The 26390-nt window shown below is 46.0% G+C and overlaps 1 protein-coding gene and 1 pseudogene across 1 annotated transcript in view; both read left to right on the top strand.

The window, feature by feature from the left end:
* The window catches only part of slc1a7a (solute carrier family 1 member 7a), a 197982-nt gene that overhangs the window by 67334 nt on the left and 104258 nt on the right, over positions 1 to 26390 (top strand). The window lies entirely within an intron of this gene.
* On the top strand, positions 3595 to 3832 carry LOC139269986 (U2 spliceosomal RNA; annotated as a pseudogene).

Below are 26390 nucleotides of genomic sequence, written 5' to 3'. Positions count from 1 at the left end.
GCAGGAACTCCCTGCTTTTGTACTCTATCCCTCTCGCAATGAAGGCCAACATTCCATTTGCCTTCCTGATTACCTGCTGCACCTGCAAACTAACTTTTTGGGATTCATGCACAAGGACCCCCAGGTCCCTCTGCACCGCAGCATGTTGTCATTTCTCCCCATTCAAATAATATTCCCTTTTACTGTTTTTTTTCCCCAAGGTGGATGACCTCAGACTTTCCGACATTGTATTCCATCTGCCAAATCTTAGCCCATTCGCTTAACCTATCCAAATCTCTTTGCAGCCTCTCTGTGTCCTCGACACAACCCGCTTTCCCACTAATCTTTGTGTCATCTGCAAATTTTGTTACACTACACTCTGTCCCCTCTTCCAGGTCATCTTTGTATATTGTAAACAGTTGTGGTCCCAGCACCGATCCCTGTGGCACACCACTAACCACCGATTTCCAACCCGAAAAGGACCCATTTATCCCGACTCTCTGCTTTCTGTTCACCAGCCAATTCTCTATCCATGCTAATACATTTCCTCTGACTCCGCGTACCTCTATCTTCTGCAGTAACCTTTTGTGTGGCACCTTATTGAATGCCTTTTGGAAATCTAAATACACCACATCCATCGGTACACCTCTATCCACCATGCTCGTTATATCCTCAAAGAATTCCAGTAAATTAGTTAAACATGATTTCCCCTTCATGAATCCATGCTGCGTCTGCTTGATTGCACTATTCCTATCCAGATGTCCCGCTATTTCTTCCTTAATGATAGTTTCAAGCATTTTCCCCACTACAGATGTTAAACTATCCGGCCTATAGTTACCTGCCTTTAGTCTGCCCTCTTTTTTAAACAGAGGCATTACATTAGCTGCTTTCCAATCCGCTGGTACCTCCCCAGAGTTCAGAGAATTTTGGTAGATTATAGCAAATGCATCTGCTATAACTTCCGCCATCTCTTTTAATACCCTGGGATGCATTTCATCAGGACCAGTGGACTTGTCTACCTTGAGTCCCATTAGCCTGTCCAGCACTACCCCCCTAGTGATGGTGATTGTCTCAAGGTCCTCCCTTCCCATGCGCTGCTATTTCATCTTTAATAATTGATTCCAACTTTTTCCCCACCACTGATGTCAGGCTAACTGGTCTATAATTCCCCTTTTCTCTCTCCCTCCTTTCTTAAAAAGTGGTGTTACATTAGCTACCCTCCAGTCCATAGGAACTGATCCAGAGTCGATAGACTGCTGGAAAATGATCACCAATGCATCCACTATTTCTAGGGCCACTTCCTTAAATACTCTGGGATGCAGACTATCAGACCCTGGGGATTGATCGGCCTTCAATCCCATTATTTTCCCGAACATAATTTCCTGACTAATAAGGATTTCCTTCAGTTCCTCCTTCTCACTAGACCCTCTGTCCCCTAGTATTTCCTGAACGTTATTTGTGTCTTCCTTTGTGAAGACAGAACAAAAGTATTTGTTCAATTGGTCTGCCATTTCTTTGTTCCCTATTATAAATTCACCAGATTCTGACTGCAAGGAACCTACATTTGTCTTCACTAATCCTTTTCTCTTCACATATTTATAGAAGCTTTTGCAGTCAGTTTTTATGTTCCTAGCAAGCTTTCTCTCATACTCTATTTTCCCCCTCCTAATTAAACCCTTTGTGCTCCTCTGCTGAATACTAAATTTCTCCAAGTCCTCAGGTTTGCTGCTTTTTCTGGCCAATTTATATGCCTCTTCCTTGGATTTAACACTATCCTTAATTTCCCTTGTTAGCCACGGTTGAGCCACCTTCCCCGTTTTATTTTTACTCCAGAGCGGGATGTACAATTGTTGAAGTTCATCCATGTGATCTTTAAATGTTTGCCATTGCCTATCCTATGTCTTGGATAAAGGGTCAGACTAGATACTGCAAGCTCAAAGTAAGTGTGACCATAATCCTTTATTACAGATCTCAGAGTGCCTCTCCAGCCTGTGAGGCCTCCTTATATACAGGTGCTCCCAAGGGATTGTGGGATCCCTTGGGACTCGAGGGGATGAGCCTTCTGGTTGTTAGACATGGTAATTACAGGTTTACATACATAACAACACTCCCCCCAAAGTCAGTAGTCTAACTGTTTACAATGTGAGTCGATCTGGGGCCTTCCTTTCCCTGGTTGATTGTTTCGGTGCAAATGCTGGTGTTGGTGAGTCATTTGTTGGGCCTTCGGTGGGCAGCTGCACAGCTGGCTTTGCTGGACTGCTTGGGATGGAAACTCTTGGGGGGCTGCTGCGGGTGATGGGTTCTGCTTCGTGGTCAACTGCTGGGTGTGTGTTGGAGGGTGTGTGTGTGTGTTGGAGGGTCGAAAAAGGTGGAGTCTATTGTGGGTTGTTCAGGATAGTCCGTAAACCTGAGTTTGATTTGGTCCAAGTGTTTTCTGCAGGTGTGTCCATTTGCGAGTTTGACCACAAACACCCTACTCCCCTCTTTGGCCAAAACAGTGCCAGCAATCCACTTGGGACCTTGTCCATAGTTCAATACATCGCGTGACACATTTGCGCGATCATGATATGTATTCTGTTGAAGCCGTCTGCTCTCTACCTGTTTGTGTAGATCAGGTTTGGACTAACGAGAGCCTTGTCTTAAGTACCCTTTTCATGAGCAGTTCAGCGGGTGGGACCCCAGTGAGCGATTGGGTTCTTGTGCGGTAACTAAGCAAGATTCGGGATAAGCAAGTCTGCAGTGAGCCTTCAGTTACCCTTTTCAAGCTCTGCTTGATTGTTTGAACTGCTCGTTCTGCCTGACTGTTGGACGCTGGCTTAAACGGGGCAGACGTGACGTGTTTGATCCCATTGCGGGTCATGAATTCCTTGAATTCAGCACTGGTAAAGCATGGCCCATTGTCACTTACAAGGACATCAGGCAGGCCGTGCGTGGCAAACATGGCCCGTAGGCTTTCAATGGTGGCAGCGGACGTGTTTGCTGACATTATCACACATTCAATCCATTTGGAGTACGCATCTACAACCACTAAAAACATTTTTCCCAAGAATGGGCCTGCATAGTCGACATGAGCCCTAGACCACGGTTTGGAGGGCCAAGACCATAAACTTAGTGGCGCCTCCCTGGGTGCATTGCTTAACTGGGAACATGTATTATATTTGTGCACACAGTACTCTAAGTCTACGTCGATACCAGGCCACCACACGTGGGATCTGACTATCGCTTTCATCATTACAATGCCTGGGTGGGTACTGTGGAGATCACGAATGAAAGTGTCCCTGCCCTTTTTTGGCACAATGATCCGATTACCCCATAGGCATTTCATCTTTGCGCCGCTGGTACGGCTTTATTTCTTCCAGCATCTCTAACGGGACACTTGACCAACTCCCATGGAGCACACAGTTTTTTTTACTAAGGACAGTGAGGGGTCCTGGCTCATCCAAGTTCTAATCTGTTGGGCGGTAACAGGTTATTGCTCACTCTTGAATGCTTCCATTACCATAACTAAATCTGCAGGCTGTGCCATCTCCACCCTGGTGGTGGGCAATGGTAGCCTACTGAGAGTATCGGCACAGTTTTCTGTGGCGGATGGCGCAGTTATATGTGGACAATGTGAGTGCTTCTCGGCCTTTTGGCTAAGATCATGCGTAACTGACCTGACAGGGGAGTAACCATGACCCCAAAGTGGTTCTCCCTGGATCAGGAAGGTCGTTCTCCTATGCTTTTTGGAAATAGGAGGTGGGTGGGGTGGCTTGACCCATCCACCTCCACGGAGGTGTGTGGGGGGCCTGACCCATCCACCTCCATGGCACGAACCTGGTATTGCAGTACTTCCAGGAACGGTGCAGTGGCACTAGGCCTTTTGGCTAAGAGCATTGGTGCAGAGTGATCCTTGATGTGTGCAAGGTGACCTCTGGCGTTTGTGATTTGACAAAGAATTGGAAAGATTGGCTACGAATTAAAAAAAAAAATCTCTGGATGCGGGCCGATGCATTCGCATTTATTCCCTCATTTTCAGAAAAGAGGGATATAAATGGCTTATGGTCAGTTTCTAATTCAAATTTGAGCCCGAACAGATATTGATGCATTTTCTTTACCCCATAAACACACGCTAACGCTTCTTTTTCGATCATACTGCAGGCACTCTTGGCCTTAGACAGACTTCTGGATGCATAAGCAACCGGTTGCAATTTCGAAATTCATTTGCTTGTTGCAATACACACTCGACCCCGTATGATGACGTATCACATGCTAGTAACAAATGATTACATGGATCGTACAACACAAGCAATTTGTTTGAACATAACAGCTTCCTAGCTTTCTCAAAGTCATTTTCTTGGCTTTTATCCCATACCCATTCTCTCCTTACACAGTAAAGATTTCAGTGGTTCTAACAATGTGCTAAGAGCTCGTAAGAAGTTACCAAAATAGTTCAGGAGTCCTAGAAATGACCGCAGCTCCGTCATGTTCTGTGGTCTTGTTGCATTTTTGATTGCCTCCGTCTTCGAATTAGTGGGCCTGATGCCGTCCGCCGCTATTCTTCTCCCCGGGAGCTCCACTTCAGGTGCCAGGAAAACGCACTTCGAGCATTTTAGCCTGAGCCCCATATGATTAAGCTGACTAAGAACCTCCTCCACATTCTGCAGGTGCTCGACGGTGTCCCAACCTGTAACCAAGATGTTGTCCTGGAAGACCACGGTGCGCGGGATCGTCTTCAGCAAGCTTTCCATGTTCCTCTGGAATATTGCCGTGGCCGATCGCATCCCAAACGGGCATCTGTTGTAAACGAAAAGACCTTTGTGGGTGTTGATGCAGGTGAGGCCTTTCGAAGATTCCTCCAGCTCCTGCGTCATGTAGGCCGAGGTCAAGTCCAGCTTCGTGAACATTTTCCCTCCCTCCAGTGTCGCAAATAGGTTGTCTGCCTTTGGTAGTGGGTATTGATCCTGCAGTGAGAAACGATTGATAGTTACTTTGTCACAGATTCTGACGGTGCCGTCTCCCTTGAGGACTGGAATGGTTGGACTGGCCCACTCATTGAATTCGATCGGCGAAATGATGCCCTCTCGTTGCAGCCTGTCCAGCTCGATCTCCATCCTCTCTCTCATCATGTAAGGTATTGCTCTCGCCTTGTGATGGATGGGTCATGCCCCTGGAATCTAATGGATCTGCACTTTTGCTCCTTGGAACTTCGTGATGCCTGGTTCGAACAGCGAGGGGAACTTGCTTAGGACCTGGGCACATGAGGTGTCGTCGACGGATGAAAGCGCTCGGACGCCGTCCCAGTTCCAGCATATCTTTCCCAGCCAGCTCCTGCCTAACAGCGTGGGGCCATCACCCGGTACCACCCAGAGTAGTAAATCGTGCACCGCTCTATCGTAGGAGACCTTTATGGTAGCACTGCCAATTACGGGAATCAGTTCCTTTGTGTACGTTCTAAGTTTGGTATGAATGGGAGTCAGGACTGGCCTTGAAGCCTTGTTGCACCACAACTTATCGAAAGTCTTTTTGCTCATTATGGACTGGCTTGCGCATGTGTCCAACTCCATGGACACGGGGAGTCCATTTAATTGAACCTTCAGCATTATCGGGGGACACTTTGTGGTACATGTGTGCACCCCATATAACTCTGCCTCCTCGGTCTGAGGCTCTGGTTTGTCATGATCCACCGTGGATCTGTTCTCCTCTGCAACATGGTGATTTGCAGGATTAGCAGGGTTTGCAGCTCACCTGCACATACGTTGGAGGTGTCCCTTGGGACTCCAGGGGTTGAACCCTCTGGTGGTTAGACATGGTAATTACAGATTTACATACATAACAGAAGGAGTCATAGGAGATCCTGGGTGAAGCTGTGCACCTTTCCGCAGTGCTGGTCAGTGTTTGCAGCACCTCAATGCTGCAGAACATTGATAGCACAACTGTCAAAATGAATGTGGGCATGGTCCCTTTAAGGAAACCGGCTGATGATGTGTCATGAAATTACGTCTTCAGACCCGCTTCAGAAATCTCCCAGATGGATTAATTGGCAAATGTACTGCTTAATGAGGAACAGAGTCCTACATACCAGAAGGCTCTAGGTTCTATCTCTGATCTGTGTTGAGTTAGCTGATATCATCCAGACTACCAGTAAAAGTGCCACCATTTAACACCCCTGATTTAATGATGGGAGAAAAACATGTAGCGTTCCCACTTCTGACTGCTCCTTGGTGACTGCTGCTGGAAAAGACATGTGTGGATGTTAGATTTGTCTATGATGCTCAACTAGCCTTCTGACGCCGACAAGCTTCACACATAATAAAATGACCACTTGGGGGCAAGCTAGTGGAAGGGGGTTAACACCGATGGAACTGTACCCCATTGTAAGTCAGCACACTCCGAAGAGGAGGGGAGAAAATTGAGAGGAAAAAATACATCATTCTCGTGTGTTTTGAAGCTGCTGAATTATAGACTATACATGTTGGCTTGAATCAGTCTGATGAGTCGCTGAAATTCGGTTTGCCTCAATCCAACTTCCTGCTGATGGCAGAGGTTGAAACAGCCATTCAAACCGGGATAAAGTTGCAGTTTTACATGTGGCAAGAAAGGATCTTGTTCTGCTTTAAATCCAGTCATGATTTTTGGGACTTTGCGGGGAAAAAATAAGTCTGAGCCAAATTCTAACTCGACCACAACGGCTTGGATTTTGGCTTAGTTTGATCAATTCCCCTCCACTTGGATCGGTTTGGATTTTGAATTTGGCTGGAGTCATTCTCCTCATACAGCACATGACCCTTGTTGCTGGAGGATGCCATAATAAAAGACCTGAAGCAGAACTTGCCAGATTAAAATCTGCCGGAGTTGTTTTTCGGTGGAATTATGAGCTGCTGGATGGTGTTTTGTAGTCATGCTGTCAAATTCATTCATAATGATAGCATCATTCACCGTTCTAGATTGGCTAATTGCACTCTTGTGATCTGTACTCAAGGCTAGAGATTACTGCTGGCATTAACAATGGATGAGTGACTGCCAGTTTCATCTGTCTTCTGTATTAATGGAGGCACGTAAACATATTTATTTTAATAAGCTAAAGCTCTTTTAAAATAACACAGAATAATTTTATACAAACGTGCTAAACAATTTTCCGCTATTCATAACAACGGTTATTTTTAACTCTATATATTCTTCCTAATTAAAATATTTTGTTCTACTTTATTTACAATTGCTGTATTACAGAACTGCCAATACCAGTGATGTCCCTGCCATTCCGAATCATCAATCAGATTATAGAGCTAATGGTGAAAGTGTTTGTTTTCGAAGGTCAGAGCAGTATTCGGGGCAGACCATTCTTCAGCCTTTTACACAGGAAGTCCATTTTATTTTATTTAAATTGAAATTTTAGCACGATTCGAGGTCATGGAAAAGAGCAGACTTCAAAGTGACTTCAAAGAGATTTTTTAAATGAAGTAAGCGATTGATAAATTTGATCTGGACAAATTGTTCCTATCCTGAAAAGTTCCAAATTGAGAAAAGGTGAAATTCGTAGTAAATAAAGAATTCAGGCTGAAACTTTATATACAAAGGGTAATAAACATTTGAAATAAGTTACCAAGTAAAGACCACTGAAGCAGAAATAATAAAGTAGGTTAGTTACAGAGTTTGTTTCTGAAAAAAAAGGGGATTGAGGGAAATGGAGGGGCAGGCTTCATGGGGTGAATCATCTTTCTATTCCTAAATGTTCCAAATTTCTATCATCAGAATTTTCTCGTCCACTCCATGTTTTCCCTCTTTTTGCAGTGATTTTCCTTTGTTCAGTCATGTACTGGCAACAAAGCACAGGAACACTGCCTGTGGAACTCTTTCCCAGACTGTGAAGTTGGCTGGAACTATTTCCCTTGGTGTACAGTCTGTTTAACAAACTGATAAATCTGGCTGTAGCCTTACCACTATAAGTGTGGAAGAGTGCAAGGTAGTCAAGGAATAGGTGCTCTGAACTTGGATTCTGTAAGCCTGACAATTGTAAGATGAAGGAAATACTGAGAAAAATTAGGAGTTTCCCAATTTAGAGGTACGGAGAAAGAATGAATTAGAATAGGAGACAGTGTTGATTTCAAAGGTATGTGGTAAGGAAGAAGATCAGCATTAACAATCACTTGTGAATTAGGGTAGAATGAGAAGTGTTATGTATGTAAACCTGTAATTACCATGTCTAACCACCAGAGGGCTAATCAGCTGGAGTCCTAAGGGATCCCACAATCCCTTGGGAGCACCTGTATATAAGGAGGCCTCACAGGCTGGAGAGGCACTCTGAGATCTGTAATAAAGGTCTACAGTCACACCTTACTTTGAGCTTGCAGTATCTAGTCTGACTCTTTATTCAAGACATAACAACTGGCGACGAGATACAGATGACGAACACCAACGCAACAATGCATGGAGAACTGTGGGCATCCTGGAGAAATTTTCAGAGGGAGATGATTGGGAACCCTTCGTGGAGCGACTTGACCAATACTTCGTGGCCAACGAGCTGGAAGGAGAAGTGAATGCTGCCAAACGAAGGGCGATCCTCCTCACCGTTTGCGGGGCATCAACGTATGGCCTCATGAAAAACCTGCTTGCTCCAGCAAAACCCACAGACAAGTTGTACAATGAGTTGTGCACACTGGTCCGGGAGCATCTAAACCAGAAGTAAAGCATTCTGATGGCGAGGTATCGGTTCTACACGTACAAGAGGTCTGAAGGCCAGGAAGTGGCGAGCTATGTCGCCAAGCTAAGGTGCCTTGCAGGACATTGCGAATTTGAAGGACACTTGGAGCATATGCTCAGGGACTTCTTTGTAGTTGGCATTAACCATGAAGTAATACTCGCAAACTTTTGACTGTAGAGACCCCAACCTTGAGTAAAGCCATAGTGATAGCCCAGGCGTTTATCTCCATCAGTGACAATACCAAACAAATTTCCCAGCACACTAGTGCTGCTGCAAGTACTGTGAACAAAGCAATATTGTTTTTGAATCAAAATGAACATGGCAGGACTTACATGCCTGCAGCTGCACGTCCGCAGATGACTCAGAGTTCGCCATCAAGGGTGGTGAATACAAGGCTATTAACACCTTGTTGGCGCTGCGGGGGTGATCATCGATTCCATTCATGCCGCTTCAAAGGATACATTTGCAAGGGCTGTGGAACAATGGGACACCTCCAATGTATGTGCAGGTGAGCTGCAAACCCTGCTAATCCTGCAAACCACCATGTTGCAGAGGAAATCAGATCCACGGCGGATCATGACAAACCAGAGCCTCAGACTGAGGAGGCAGAAATATATGGGGTGCACACATGTACCACAAAGTGTCCCCCAATAATGCTGAAGGTTGAATTAAATGGGCTTCCGATAGCCATGGAGCTGGACATGAGCATAATGAGTAAAAGGACTTTCGATAAGTTGTGGTGCAACAAGGCTTCAAGGACAGCCCTGACTCCCATTCGTACCAAACTTAGAATGTACACAAAGGAATTGATTTCCGTAATTGGCAGTGCTACTGTAAAGATCGACAATGGAGCGGTGCACGATTTACCACTCTGGGTGGTACCAGGCGATGGCCCCACACTGTTCAGCAGGAGCTGGCTGGGAAAGATACGCTGGAACTGGGATGACATCCGAGCGCTTTCGTCCATCGACGACACCTCATGTGTCCAGGTCCTAAGCAAGTTCCCCTCGCTGTTCGAACCAGGCATCAGGAAGTTCCAATGAGCAAAAGTGCAGATCTATTTGATTCCAGAGGTGCGACCCATCCATCACAAGGCGAGAGTGGTACCTTACATGATGAGAGAGTGGATGGAGATCAAGCTGGACAGGCTGCAACGAGAGGGCATCATTTCGCCGATCGAATTCAATGAGTGGGCCAGTCCAACCATTCCAGTCCTCAAGGGAGACGGCACCATCAGAATCTGTGGTGATTACAAAGTAACTATCAATCGTTTCTCACAGCAGGATCAATACCCACGACCAAAGGCAGATGACCAATTTGCAACACTGGCGGGAGGGAAAACATTCACGAAGCTGGATTTGACCTCGGCCTACGTGACGCAGGAGCTGGAGGAATCTTCGAAAGGCCTCACCTGCATCAACACGCACAAAGGTCTTTTTGTTTACAACAGATGCCCATTTGGGATTCGATCGGCTGCGGTGATATTCCAGAGGAACATGGAAAACTTGCTGAAGTCGGTCCAGGACGACATCTTGGTTACAGGTCGGGACACCGTCAAGCACCTGCAGAATGTGGAGGAGGTTCTTAGTCGGCTTAATCATGTGGGGCTCAGGCTAAAACGCTTGAAGTGCGTTTTCCTGGCGCCTGAAGTGGAGTTCCTGGGGAGAAGAATCGCGATGGACAGCATCAGGCCCACCGATTCGAAGACGGAGGCAATCAAGAACGCACCGAGACCACAAAACGTGACGGAGCTACGGTCGTTTTTAAGACTCCTGAACTATGTTGGTAACTTCTTATCGGGTCTTAGCAAATTGTTCGAATCCCTGCACTCTTTCATCATAGGCTGTCCTTCGAAGCGAGGATGACTTGCTTCCACACCAAAAAGGGATGAGTTGACAGGTGTTTCAAGTAAGGACCTAATATTCCAGATCCCGAACTACATCGTGAAGGGTGGAAGATGCCAATGCTTGGATTTTTTAATGTGTGGTGACCATTGCATAAGGTTACTGCATAAGGGAGATGAATGGGTATGGGGTAAAAGCCAAGAAAATGCCTTTGAGAAAGCTAGGAAGCTGTTATGTCAAACAAATTGCTTGTGTTGTACCATCCATGTAAACGTTTGGTACTAGCATGTGATGCATCGTCGTACGGGGTCGGGTGTGTATTGCAACAAGCTAATGAATTTGGAAAATTGCAACCGGTTGCATATGCATCCAAAAGTCTGCCTGAGGTCGGGAGGGCCTACAGTATGATCAAAAAAAAGCGTTAGCGTGTGTTTACGGGGTAAAGAAAAGGCATCAATATCTGTTTGGGCTCAAATTTGAATTGGAAACCGACCATAAGCCGCGTATATCCCTCTCTTCTAAAAAATAAGGGGATAAATACGAATGCATCAGCCCGCATCCTGAGATGGGCGTTCACATTGTCCACATACAAGTATGCCATCCGCCACAGGCCAGGCACAGGAAACTGTGCCGACGCTCTCAGTAGGCTACCATTGCCCACCACAGGTGTGGAGATAGCACAGCCTGCAGATTTAGTTATGGTAATGGAAGCATTCGAGAATGAGCAATCACCTGTTACCGCCTGACAGATTAGAACCTGGACGAGCCAGGACCCCTCACTGTCCTTAGTAAAAACTGTGTGTTCCACGTGAGTTGGTCTAGTGTCCCGTTAGAGATGCAGAAAGAAATAAAGCCGTACCAGTGGCGCAAAGATGAAATGCCTATGGGGTAATCGGGTAGTTGTGCCAAAAAAGGGCAGGGACACTTTCATTAGTGATCTCCACAGTACCCACCCAGGCATTGTAATTATGAAAGCGATAACCAGATCCCATGTGTGGTGGCCTGGTATCGATGCAGACTTAGAGTCCGGCATGCACAAATGTAATACATGTTCCCAGTTAAGCAATGCACCCAGGGAGGCGCCACTAAGTTTATGGTCTTGGCCCTCCAAACCGTGGTCTATGGTTCATGTCGACTATGCAGGCCCATTCTTGGGAAAAATGTTTTTAGGGTTGTAGATGCGTACTCCAAATGGATTGAATGTGAGACAATGTCGGCTAGCACATCCGCTGCCACCATTGGAAGCCTACGGGCCATGTTTGCCACGCACAGCCTGCCTGATGTCCTTGTAAGTGACAATGGGCCATGCTTTACCAGTGCCGAATTCAAGGAATTCATGACCCGCAATGAGGTCAAACATGTCACGTCTGCCCCGTTTAAGCCAACGTCCAACGGTCAGGCAGAACGAGCAGTTCATACAATCAAGCAGAGCTTGAAAAGGGTAACTGAAGGCTCACTGCAGACTTGCTTATCCCGAGTCCTGCTTAGTTACTGCACAAGACCCCACTCGCTCACCAGGGTCTCTCCCGCTGAACTGCTCATGAAAAGGGCATGAAAAAGGCTCTCGTTAGTCCACCCTGATCTACCCAAACAGGTAGAGAGCAGGCGGCTTCAACAGAATACATATTATGATCGCGCAAATGTGTCACGCGAAATTGAAGTAAATGATCCTATATTTGTGTTGAACTATGGACAAGGTCCCAAGTGGATTGCTGGCACTGTTTTGGCCAAAGAGGGGAGTAGGGTGTTTGTGGTCAAACTCGCAAATGGACTCACCTGCAGAAAACACTTGGACCAAACCAAACTCAGATTTATGGACTATCCAGAACAACTCACAATAGACTCTACCTTTTTCAACGCTCCAACATACACACAAGTGGCAACCGACCCAGCGGTTGACCACGAAGCAGAACCCATCACCCGTAGCAGCCCAGCAAGACTCATCACCCCCAGCAGTCCAGCAAGGCCAGCTGCGCAGCAGCCCAGCGAAGGCCCAACAAACGACTCACCAACACCAACATTTGCACCGAGACGATCAACCACGTTGTAAATAGTTACAACTATTGACTTTGGAGGAGGAGTGTTGTTATGTATGCAAACCTGTAATTACCATGTCTAACCACCAGAGGGCTTATCTCCTGGAGTCCCAAGCGATCCCACAATCCCTTGGGAGCACCTATATATAAGGAGGCCTCACAGGCTGGAGAGGCACTCTGAGATCTGCAATAAAGGACTACAGTTACACTTACTTTGAGCTTGCGGTATCTAGTCTGACTCTTTATCCAACAAGAAGTCTTTTGGAATTCTTTAAATCTGCTACAATTTTTCCAAGTTTTCTTTGCTCCCAGGAACCAACAAGATAAATTTGTAAGATCTCTCTCTCCTTGTTATCGTTGTTTTTGGCTGCAACTTGTAATACCATCATATGTGCAAAAAGCCAAAATGAAATTACACTAAGTATGGAAAAAAATTGAAGGTAAATTTTCACGTCCCGCGTTCTTGCCTGTAGGCACTCCCATCGAATGATGGTCATCGGGAATTTGGGTGCGTGGCTGATTCCTGATTTTCTATCCAATCAAAACGAATATCCAACACATGCCTGAATTCTAATATGAGCTGTTCTACAAAGCCTTTCACTGGAAATGACAGAACAGCACAACAATATTAGTGGTGATCAAAACCCTGGTGAGGATGGGTTTTAAGAAGAGTTTTAAAAGTGGAGAGAGGTGGAGAAGTGGAGAGTTTGTGGAGGGAATTTCAGAGCATGGAGCCTAAATGGTTGGAGACATGGCTCCAATGGTGGGGCAAAACGAGTGTGTCGGGCGGGGGGAAGACAGACAATGCAGGACTCTGAGGAACGGATCGTTCTGGGTTGGGGGTTGAAGGAGGTTGCAGAAATACGAGGGTGAGGCGATGAAGGGATTTAAACATGAGAATCAAAATTTTAAATTTGAGGTGTTGGGAGACCAGCAGACCAGCAAGACTAGGAGTGAGCAGGACTTGGTGCAGGAGAGGAAACAGGCAGCAGAGTTTTGGATGAGCTAAAGTTTACAGAAGATGGAGGATGGGAGGCCGGTCAGGAGGGCATTTAAATAGTCAAGTCTGGAGGTGACAAAAGCATGGACGAGAGTTTCAGCAGCAGTTGAGCTGATGCATGGAGAAAAAAAATATTATGGAGATGGAAGTAGGTGGTCTTTGTGCTGAAGAGGATATGGGGTTGAAAGCTCAGCTTGGGTTCGAATAGGACACCAAGGTTGCAAACAGTGTGGCTCAACCTGAGACAGTGGTCAGGAAGAGGAATGGAATCAGTGCCTAGGGTTCAGAGATAGTGGCGAGGGCCAAAGACAATGGATTTGGCCTTCGCATTGTTTAACTGGAAGTAATCGTGGCTCACAAGAATGGATATTGGGCACACAGTCTGACAATACAGAGGCAGCGGAGGAGTTAAGAGATGTGGTGGAGAGATAGATCTGGATGTTGTCAGTGTACATGTCTTTGGATGAAGTTGCCAAGGGGTAGCATGTAGATGAGGAGGGGTCCAAGGATTGCTTGAAGTATTTTGCAAGGACAGAGGAGTACAGGGTGGAATTTTTTGAGGAGTAGTGATGACAACTTAGCAGAAGAACAATTTTCAATGTCACATGAAAATGTAAACTCCGTCAGTCAAGTCCCCACTGGGAAGAAAGAAAATGTGGAAAAGTCCTGCTTGAGTTGCTGTCCAGATCCAGAGTAGATATATGGGAGCTATTTGCAGTTGCTGCATGACACAAAAAGACAACAGGGGGAATTAGGTACAAATAAATTGGAGGGTATGTTCCTAGAAAGAAAGTGTTATGTATGCAATAACTCAATAGACTGAATACGGTAAACTCCGAACAGGTACAAACCTAGCTCTACTTTATTAGGGCCTAAAGTGATCACATTACAAGATGGCTGGCCTTTTATACCTGGGCCGCGCACACGTGCACACAGCCCAATGACCACCGACAGTGGCACCACCTGGTGGCTAGTAAACCCAAGCATACATACATGACACTATCCCCCTTTAAGATATTGGTAACGATCTCAGTTCAACTCTAGCCTTGGGCGAACATTCTAAATCTGTTATGACTGGGGGCTAGGTAGCCAATCTGATGGGAGTGGTAATGACCATGTCAAGGATTGAAAGTCCAGATTCATTGACCATGTCAGTGATTGAAAGTCCAGATTCATTGATGACAGCAGAGTCCTCTGATGACTGAGGGTAGGTTGGTTGATTACTGATTGTGTCTTCCGCCGTGTGCAGCAGCTCTGTCTGATCGACATGCTTCCTGCATGTCAGCCCATTCTTGAGCTTAATGATAAACACTCTGTTACCCTCCTTGGCCGTAACAGTACCGGCAATCCATTTGGGACCTTGACCATAATTCAATACATACACAGGATCATTGATAGAAATGTCGCATGACACAGTAGCGCGATCATGATACCCTTGCTGACTTTGACGTCTGTATTCAACACGATTATTCAAGTAAGGGTGGACAAGAGAAAGCCTGGTCTTGAGACCTCTCTTCATCAATAGTTCAGCAGGGAAGACCCTGGTAAGCGTATTGGGTCTTTCCCTGTAACTAAGCAATATGCGTGACAAGCAAGTTTGCAGTGAACCTTGAGTTACACGTTTCATACTCTGCTTGATGGTTTGGATCGCAAGCTCTGCTTGTCCATTGAATGCGTGTTTGAATGGTGCTGACCTCACATGTTTGATACCATTGAGTTTCATGAACTCTTGAAACTCCATACTGGTGAAGCAAGATCCGTTATCGCTTACAACGATGTCAGGCAGACCATGCATAGCAAACATGACACGAAGGCTCTCAATGGTAGCTGTGAATGTGCTGGTTGAAATGATTGTATACTATCCACTTGGAATAAGCATCCACCACAACTAAGAACATCTTTCCCAGGATGTGGATTCTGGACCATGGTTTAGATGGCCACGACCACAGACTCAGCAGCGATTCCGCTGGTGCTTTACTAAGCTGCATGCAAGTGTTGCATTGATGCACACATGATTCCAGATCAGAGTCAATTCCAGGCCACCATACATGAGGCCTGGCAATGGCTTTCATCATGACAATACCGGGATGCGTGCTATGTAGATCATGCACAAATTTCTCTCTGCCTTTGTGGGCATAACAACACAATTACCCCACAGTATACAATCTGATTGAATGGATAGTTCGTCTTTGCAATGGATGTAAGGCTTGGTCTCCTCACACATTTGCTTGGGTATGGCAGACAAATCACCACTAAGGATACAAAGTTTCACAACCGATAATATCGGGTCCTGACTAATACAGGTCTTAATTTGTTGGGCCGTGACAGGGGTTCCTTCACTTTCAACAGCATCCATGACTAACAGTAGGTCTGCCGGTTGTGGCATTTCCACCTCCGGTGTGAGCAATAGCAGATGGCTCAATGCATCAGCACAATTCTCAGTGCCAGGTCTATGGTGAATGACATAATCATAGGTAGATAATGTCTGCACCCACCTCTGGATGCGGGACGATGCATTGGTATTGATACGTTTGTTTTCCGAAAACAATGAAATGAGTGGCTTGTGATCTGTTTCCAGTTCAAACCGAAGACCACACAGTTACTGATGCATCTTTTTAACCCCATACACACAGGCTAGTGCTTCTTTCTCTACCATGCTGTAGGCTCTTTCTACCTTTAATAAACTTTTTGAAGCATATGCAACATGTTGTAATTTGCCCGACTCATTAGCTTGTTGGAGCACGCAACCAACTCCATATGACGAAGCATCACAGGCCAATACTAGACACTTACACAGATCAAAATGTTCCAGCAGCTTATTAGAACAAAGCAGATTAGTAGCTTTCTCAAAAGCTCTATCTTGAGACACACCCCAAACCCAGTTGTCGCCTTTTCTTAGCAGCATGTGCAGTGGCTCTAATAATGTGCTCAATCTAGGTAAGAAATTACCGAAGTCATTGGGTAGCCCAAGGAACGAATGCAGCTCTTTCACATTCTGAGGCTTGGGTGCATTTTTGATGGCCTTGGTTTTTGAGTCCGTAGGCCTGATACCGTCAGCAGCAATTTTCCTCCCAAGGAGTTCGACTTCCGATGCCATGAAGACGCACTTAGAGCATTTCAGTCTGAGTCCCACTTTGTCCAGACGATGTAGAACCTCTTACAGGTTATTCAGATGTTCAACAGAGTCACGACCTGTGACCAGTGTGTCATCTTGGAACACGACGGTTCTGGGGACAAATTTCACTAGACTCTCCATGTTGCTCTGAAATATGGCTGCAGCCGAGCGAATTCCAAAAGGGCACCTGTTGTAGATATATAGTCCTTTATGAGTGTTGCTGCACGTAAGTTTCTTCGACATGTCGACCAGCTCCTGTATCATGTAGGCCAATGTCAGATCCAGTTTTGTGAACAACTTCTCCCCGGCTAGCGTTGCAAACAGTCATCAGCCTTTGGTAATGGGTATTGATCCTGCTTTGAAACTTGGTTGATCATAACCTTGTAGTCTCCACAAATCCTGACAGTGCCATCACTTTTCAACACAGGAACAATGGGGCTGGCCCATTCATTAAATTCGACCGGTGATATGATCCCTTCACACTGCAGTCTGTCCAGTTCGATTTCGACCTTCTCCCTCATCATGAACGGAACTGCCCGAACTTTATGATGGACGGGTCTTGCATCCGAGTCGACGTGGATCTGCACCTTGGTTCCCGTGAAACTGCCGATGCCTGGTTCAAACAGCAGGGGGAACTTGCTCAGCACTTGAGCACATGGAGTATCCTCCGATGACGACAATGCTTTGATCTCGTTACATTTGATTTTTTTCTAACCAATTCCTGCCGAACAGCGTTGGACCATTGCCTGGAACAATCCATAATGGTAAATCGTGAATCGCACCATCATAATATACCTTGATTGCTGCACTGCCAATCAGCATTATGAGTTCTTTAGTGTATGTATGCAACTTGGCATTGACTGGTCTCAGCCTGTCAAATGTCCTCTGGCTCATTATTGATTGACTCGCACCCGTGTCCAATTCCATCAATACCGGCACACCATTAAGTTTTACATTAATCATTATCAGTTGCCTCTTTGTTAGGAATGAATACAGTCCACACATTTCCTCCTCTGGTATCTCGGATTGCATATCCGGATCCATGCTAGACTGATCATCATCCTTCATGTGGTGTGTCGCAGCACGCTTGCTCAGTTGCAGACACATGCGCTGGAGATGCCCCAGTCTTAAACAGCCTTTACAAATATACTGTTTAAACCGACACTGATGATGCCGATGATTTCTCCCACAACGTCAACAAGGTGATATCGGATTCATTCCTGTTGGCGGACTTTGAGCAACCATAGGTTTCGTGTACACAGTTGGGTAGGCCCTGCCATATGCAGCTCTGCCAAACGACGATACTATTTTGTTTACAGTACTTGCCAAGCTCCGATTTTTCAATGATCTCTGCTTTAAGCTTTTGTCCATCGTCATACATGATTGGGCAATCATGATGGCTTTGCTCAAATCCAGCGTCTCCGCCACCAGTAGCTTATGCAGGATCACCTCATGGTTGATGCCAATTACAAAGAAGTCCCGCAGCATGTTTGCCGATGCTTGGTTCGAACTTACACAGTCCAGCTAAACGTCTTAGGTCAGCAATGAATTCCGATTCATCCTGGCCCTCAGAACGAACGTGCGTATAGAATCGGTATCTTGAGATGATGATGCCTTCTACTAGTTTGAGATGGTCATGTACCAGAGCACACAATGTTTCATAGTCCTTGTCCATTGCACTTAAGGGCGAGAGGAGATTCTTTATGAGTCGATAGATTTTCGGACTGCAAACCGTGAGGAGGACCGCCCGCGCCGAACTGCGTCTGCCTCTTCCTCAATTTTGTTGGCCACAAAGTACTGGTTCAAGTGGGCTACAAAGTCTGCCCAATCTTCCCTCTCCATGAATCACTCCAGAATTCCAATTGTGCTCATTTTTGCATGCGAAAATTCTTGTTACCTCGTCGCCAAATGTTGTTTATGCAATAACTCAATAGACTGAATACTGTAAACTCCGAATAGGTAGAAACATAGAAAATAGGTGCAGGAGTAAGCCATTCGGCCCTGCGAGACTGCACCACCATTCAATATGATCATGGTTGATCATGCGACTTCAGTACCCCATTCCTGTTTTCCCTCCATACCCCTTGATCCTTTTAGCCGTAAGGGCCACATCTAACTCCCCTTTGAATATATCTAACGAACTGGCCTCAAAAACTTTCTGTGGTAGAGAATTCCACAGGTTCACAATTCTCTGAGTGAAGAAATTTCTCCTCATCTCAGTCCTAAATGGCTTGCCCCTTATCTTTAGACTGTGACCCCTGGTTCTGGGCTCCCCCAACATCGGGAACATTCTTCCTCTAACCTGTCCAATCCCATCAGAATTTTATATGTTTCTCATTCTTCTAAATTCCAGTGACTATAAGCCTAGTCGATCCAGTCTTTCTTCATATATAAGTCCTGCCATCACGGTAATCAGTCTGGTGAACCTTTGCTGCACTTCCTCAATAGCAAGAATGTCCTTCCTCAGATTAGGAGACCAAAACTGTACACAATATTCAAGATGTGGCCTCACCAAGGACCTGAACAACTGTAGTAAGACCTCCTTGCTCCTATGCTCAAATCCGCTCGCTATGAAGGCCAACATGCCATTTGCCTTCTTCACCGCCTGTTTTACCTGCATGCCAACTTTGAATGACTGATATACCATGACACCCAGGTCTTGTTGCAACTCCCTTTTCCTAATCTGTTACCATTCAGATAATATTCTGTCTTCTGGTTTTTGCCACCAAAAGTGGATAACCTCACATTTATCTACATTATACTGCATCTGCCATGCATTTGCCAACTCACCTAACCTGTCCAAGTCATCCTGCAGCCTCTTAGCATTCACCTCTCAGCTCACACTGCCACCCAGCTTAGTATCATCTGCAAACTTGGAGATATTACATTCAAATCTTTTATCTAAATCATTAATGTATATTGTAAATAGCTGGGTTCCCAGCACTGAACCTTGCGGTACTCCACTAGTCACTGCCTGCCATTCTGAAAAAGACCAGTTTATTCCTACTCTTTGCTTCCTGTCTGCCAACCAGTTCTCTATCCACATCAATACATTATCCCCAATACCATTTGCATACTAGTCCCTTGTGTGGGACCTTGTCAAAAGCCTTTTGAAAGTCCAAATACACCACATCCACGGGTTCTCCCTTGTCCACTCTACTAGTTACATCCTCAATAATTCTAGAAGATTTGTCAAGCATGATTTCCCTTTCATAAATCCATGCTGACTTGGACCGATCCTGTCACTGCTTTCCAAATGCGCTGCTATTACATCTTTAATAATTGATTCCAACATTTTCCGCACTAACGATGTCAGGCTAACCGGTCTATAATTCCTTGTTTTCTCTCTCCCTCCTTTTTAAAAAGTGGCGTTACATTAGCTACCCTCCAATCTATAGGAACTGATCCAGAATCTATAGAATGTTGGAAAATGACCACCAATGCATCCACTATTTCTAGGGCCACTTCCTTAAGTACTCTGGGATGCAGACTATCAGGCCCTGGGGATTTATCGGCCTTTAATCCCATCAATTTACCTAACACGATTTCCTGACTAATAAGGATTTCCTTTAGTTCCTCCTTCTTGCTAGACCCCCGGTCCCCTAGTATTTCCGGAATGACCTGGTTGTCATGGTACATCAGTCATTGAAGGTAGGCATGCAGGTACAGCAGGCAGTAAAGAAAGCAAATGGCATGCTGGCCTTCATAGCGAGGGGATTTGAGTATAGGAGCAGGGAGGTCTTACTGCAGTTGTTCAGGGCTTTATTGAGACCACAGCTTGAGTATTGTGTGCAGTTTTGGTCTCCTAATCTGAGGAAGGACATTCTTGCTATTGAGGGAGTGCAGCGAAGGTTTACCAGACAGATTCTTGGGATAGCAGGACTGACATATGAAGAAAGACTGGATCTACTAGGCTTATATTCACTGGAATTTAGAAGAATGAGAGGGGATCTCATAGAAGCATATAAAATTCTGACGGGATTGGACAGGTTAGATGCAGGAAGAATGTTCCCGATGTTGGGGAAGTCCAGAACCAGGGATCACAGTCTAAGGATAAGGGGTAAGCCATTTAGGACTGAGATGAGGAGAAACTTCTTCACTCAGAGAATTGTGAACCTGTGGAATTCTCTACCACAGAAAGTTGTTGAGTCCAGTTTGTTAGATATATTCAAAAAGGAGTTAGATGTGGCCCTTACAGCTAAAGGGATCAAGGGGTATGGAGAGAAAGCAGGAATGGGGTACTGAAGTTGCATGATCAGCCATGATCATATTGAATGGTGGTGCAGGCCCGAAGGGCCGAATGGCCTACTCCTGCACCTACTTTCTATGTTTATATGTTTCTATGTTAGTCAGGGACACTTCTAGTGTCCCTGATTTCCCACATAGCACAGGAGGAGCATGACACGGGTCTGGGCTCTCCTGCTACGACTTAACCCTTAAATTAACTTAATTTGGCAACAATGCCAAAGGTTTCTTACTGATAAGAAAAAGAAAAAAGATAAAGAAAAAAGTAAAAACTACTCACCAATCAACCAGCCAATCACTTACCCTCTTGGCTGTGACGTCATACTTTGATTTCTTTTTACTTTTTTTAAACATTTGGCCTTGCTGCAGCAACTGGCTCCTCCCCAACTGCTGCTGCTCCTTGCTGCCGCTGGGCCTTTTATAGGCCCCGTCACTACTCCCCGACTACCGTGCTCCTTGCTGCTGCTGGGCCTTTTATAGGCCCCGTCACTCCTCCCCGACTACCGCTGCTCCTTGCTGCCACTGGGCCTTTTATAGGCCCCGTCACTCCTCCCCGACTACCGCTGCTCCTTGCTGCCACTGGGCCTTTTATAGGCCCCGTCACTACTCCCTGACTACCGTGCTCCTTGCTGCTGCTGGGCCTTTTATAGGCCCCGTCACTACTCCCCGACTGCTGCTGCTCCTTGCTGCCGCTGGGCCTTTTATAGGCCCCGTCACTACTCCCCAACTGCTGCTGCTCCTTGCTGCCGCTGGGCCTTTTATAGGCCCCGTCACTCCTCCCCGACTACCGCTGCTCCTTGCTGCCGCTGGGCCTTTTATAGGCCCCGTCACTACTCCCCGACTGCTGCTGCTCCTTGCTGCCGCTGGGCCTTTTATAGGCCCCGTCACTCCTCCCCGACTGCCTGGCTTTGAGGTCCTACTTTTTAATTTAACTTCTAGCTCCCTAAATTCAAATCTGGCTCCACTTTATTAGGGCCCAAAGTGATCACATTACAAGATGGCTGGCCTTTTATACCTGGGCCGCAAACATGTGCGCACAGCTCAATGACCTCCGACAGTGGCGCCACCTGGTGGCTAGTAAACCCAAGCATACATATATGACAGAAAGATATTGAATGAAAACCAAAACATGCAATGGTTACTGATTGCTCAGAGGATTTGTCTTCTGACTGGATTGTAAACTGAAATATAGAAAGTATTACTGTATTAAGTTTTTATTAATAACAGATTTGGCAAAAACATTTTGCCTGTAAGGCTTTAATTCTGAGTCAATTTTTGGAGCAATTCACTACAGAAGATGGAGACAAACATGAATTCACTCTGACTGATCATTAGTACTTAACTGCTGCTTGGGAGGGTTATCTTTTTTTATAATCGTTAAAATCTCTCATAATATATATTTAGTCATAACCATCTGTATGAAAGTGAGTTTATTATTGTTTCTAGCTGCTGCAGATGGGGTTTATGTTACAAACAGTGTCTAATGGATGGTAAAGAGCAAGTATGCTGCACTGTGCGACAATGGGCGGTGGATTAGATACTCCAGTGCAACTAATTCCTGATCTCAGCTGTTCTACTGGACTGAGGCACCCACACACAGGCTGGGATTTTGCCGGCACTCAGAGGGCAGGTTCGGAGACGGGACCGCTGTCAAAATATGAAAGATTGACAGCGGATCGACAGCCCGCTATGAACCCACCTCTGTGTCAGTTTCCCAAGTGCCGGGACTGCCTGAGCTTTACAGACCCGACCCTACTAAGCAACTGGTGAGCCAATTGAAATAGTTAAGAGCTGTTAAAAGGTTCTTAAACAGCATTTTACCAGCTCCTGATCATTTTTCCAGCTTTTTCACTAGGTTCTCGACGCTTGGGGATCACGTCAGGTAAGTAGATCGGGTTTTCAATGATTCTCCATTCTTCTGAAACAGTGACAGCTGCAAAAGTGGTATAAAAGCTGCAATTTCACAGCTGTTCACTTTCCAATCTTAGAAGCTGGAGCCTTCAGGATTTGGAAGACACTTTTGAGCTTTATGCAGTTTGGAAGTGTTTGGAGTAAACTTGATCCACTGTCAACTCCTTAGAACAGCCTACCTCACCATTGACACATCGCTTAACTCATCTCAACTCCAGCTGCCATCTAGTCCATCAACATCGATGCCCTTGAAAAAAATATCACGTTGTTCCTCAGATTCCCACCATGATCAGCCCCAACACCAAAATCACCAGGCACACCGGCATCACCAACAACACCAACCTGCTCCGCAATCACCTGATGCTGCACAGGACACAGGGCATCAGCATCTGACCACATTGCTGCTCAGGACGCCGGGAATGGTCTCACCATGGCCACATTTACTTCACTTATCGTTGTACACCCTGGCTACCACATGATGCATCAGGTTGGCACCACCCTACACCACACCATAAAGCATCCCTACAATGACCAAGCCATTCCTTTCACACTCATCGGCATTGCAGGGGGTACCGTTCAGTCTCTCCATTCATTGCAACTCACTAAGCCATTTCCAAAGGTGCACACAAGTCTGTCCAAGAAGACAAAGTGTTCAAAATAAAGATTTCAATGTTTGACAGCACATTAACAGAAATTCTACATGAATATTGACTAAAGGACCCAAGTCCCTGCCCTTCTATGTTGTTCGGTGGTACAATTGGACAAGGATGAGTGTGAATGTGAGGGGTGGCTAGTGAAATGGGGATGTGATAATGTAAATAGAGAGGGATGGGTGGGTGGAGGTACAACATAAGTCGGTGTGAGTAAAGATGTGAAGGAGTAGGGTAGGGAAGGCAGAGTGATGGGGATGTGATGAATGAAGTTGAGTGTGTCTTTGCAGTAACGTTTCATGATAAATTGAAATCATTGAAAGGTTTGCGCCACTGCAGCCAGCTCCTCCTGACGACGTCCCTTCTTGTGCACTTCTGTGCAATGTGCAACCAGGCTGCGTTGGTGTCCTGGAGAGGTCTCTTCTACCCATTGGAAGAGAAGAGAACCTCTCTTTGTGCTGTGACACCCTCCATGCACATCTGGATGGAGTCATGGAAGAGCCTGGGTGCAGCCATGCACCTCTATGCAGTGCTTGTCAGTGTTTGCAGCAACTCAATGCTGAAGAACACTGACAGCACAACTGTCAACATAAATGTGGACATGGTCCCTTTAAGGAAACCGGCTGATGATGTGTCATCAAATGTTGTCATCAGACCCGTTTCCTTTTAATTGGCCGGGAACCTCGCAGAGTGGGCTTGACAAGCCTAATCATTGAAAAGTCGTGGGGGAAGCCGGCCTGGAGACAGCAGTGAGGTCACAGTCCACCACTTACCTTGGCCGCACTGATCCCGCCTCGGTAGATGAAATCGCGGCCACGCTCTCTGCAATTATCAGTACATATCAAGGAAAAGAAATAATGTAAATGTAATTTGACAGTTTTTGTCACTTACATAGAAGAATGTAATTGTTTAAGATTGTCATGTATGTACATGCTGTTTGTAGCCACCAGATGGTTTCATTGTTGGAGGCCACTGAGCAGCACGCACATGGTGCTGCTCAGGTATAAAATGCCAGCCACTTTGTGAGTCAGGCACTTTGGGCCTAAATAAAGCAGAGCAAGGTTGTACCTTGCTTAGTTAAACAGTACTCAGTTTGAATCTTTATTGCATACATAACATTTGGCGACGAGAATACAAGAACCTTTGTTTGCAAAATGAGCACGTTGGATTTTTAGAGCGATTCGTGGAGGGAGAAGATTGGACAGACTTTGTGAGCCGTTTGAACCAGTACTTCGTGGCCAACAAAATGAAGGGGGTCGACGATGCAGATCGGCGCTGGGCCGTGTTCCTCACTGTGTGCGGTTCAAAGATCTACGGATAAAGAACCTACTCATGTCTAGTGATCCAACAGAGAAAACGTATGAGGAGTTGTGTACATTGGTACAAGCCAGACGACGGCATCATCATCTCAAGATACAGGTTTTATACACGTGTTCAATCGGAGGGTCAGAGCGCGGCGGAATTCGTTTCAGACCTGAGATGTCTAGTGGGACTGTGCAAGTTTGGGACGGTGTTGGCAGACATGCTGCCGGACTTCTTTGTTATCGATATCAACCACGAGGTGATCCTGAGCAAACTTCTGGTGGTGGAGGAGTTGGATTTAAAAAGGGCCATCCAGATCGCTCAATGTATGGCGACGGACAGGAGTCTAAAGCAAATAATGGTGAAGAACCGAACCTCAGCAAGTACTGTAAATGTGATTGATTCGGCATTCGGCAGAGCGGCACATGGCAGGACTTATCTGGCTGTGTTTACGAATGGTTCAGCATTCGGCAGAGCAGCACATGGCAGGGTCTATCCGGCCGCATTTGCGAAACCTGTGGCTGCCAAAGTCCGCCAGCGGGAATTTATCCGACTTCTCCGTGTTGGCGTTGTGGGGGAAATCATCGGCACCAGTAGTGCCGATTTAAGCAATATAGCTACAAAGGCTGTCTGAGAATGGGGCATCTCCAGTGCAAGTGTCCGCAGATGAGCAAGCATGGAGGATGAGAGTCAGACTAGCGCGGATCCGGATACGCAATCCGAGATGCCAGAGGAGGAAGTGTATGGACTGTACTCTTTCATAACCAAGGGTAAATCAATTTTGATTAATGTGAAGTTTAACGGGATACTGGTATCGATGGAACTGGACACAGGTGTGAGTCAATCAATCATGAACAAGAGGGCATTTAATAAGCTGTGGGATACTGTGAGGCCCAGGCTGAGCCCTGTTGATGCCAAGCTGCACACGTACACCAAAGAACTGATAAAAGTTATTGGCAGTGCACAAATTAACGTGTCGTATAATGGTGTGGTTCACGAGTTACCGCTGTGGATTGTTCCAGGCAATGGCCCAATGCTGCTCAGCAGGAGCTGGTTGGAGAAAATCAGATGCGACTGGAACGACATAAAGGCGTTGTCGGCGTCGGAAGATACATGTGCCCAAGTATTGAGCAAGCTCCTCTCGCTGTTCGAACCCGGGTATCGGCAACTTCACAGGACCCAAGGTGCAGATCCACGAGGACTCAGATGCAAGATCCGTCCATCATAAAGCTCGGGCAGTGCCGTATATGATGAGGGAAAAGGTCGAAATTGAACTGGACAGACACCAGCGTGAATGGGTCATATCACCGGTTGAATTTAATGAATGGGCCCACACCATTGTTCCTGTGCTAAAAAGTGATGGCACAGTCAGAATCTGTGGAGACTATAAGGCTACGATCAACAGGGTTTCGAAACAAGATCAGTACCCGTTACCGAAGGCTGATGACTTGTTTGCGACGCTAGCCGGAGGGAAGTCGTTCACAAAACTGGACTTGACGTCGGCCTATATGACGCAGGAGTTGATCGAGATGTCGAAGAAACTTACGTGCATTTACACGCACAAAGGACTGTTTATTTACCACAGGTGCCCATTTGGAATTCGCTTGGCTACAGCAATATTCCAGAAG

This window comes from Pristiophorus japonicus, chromosome 8, assembly GCF_044704955.1.
Source record: "Pristiophorus japonicus isolate sPriJap1 chromosome 8, sPriJap1.hap1, whole genome shotgun sequence".
NCBI lineage: Eukaryota > Metazoa > Chordata > Chondrichthyes > Pristiophoridae > Pristiophorus > Pristiophorus japonicus.
Note: the sequence above shows the minus strand (reverse complement) of the source record. Positions and strands in the feature narration are given on the sequence as shown.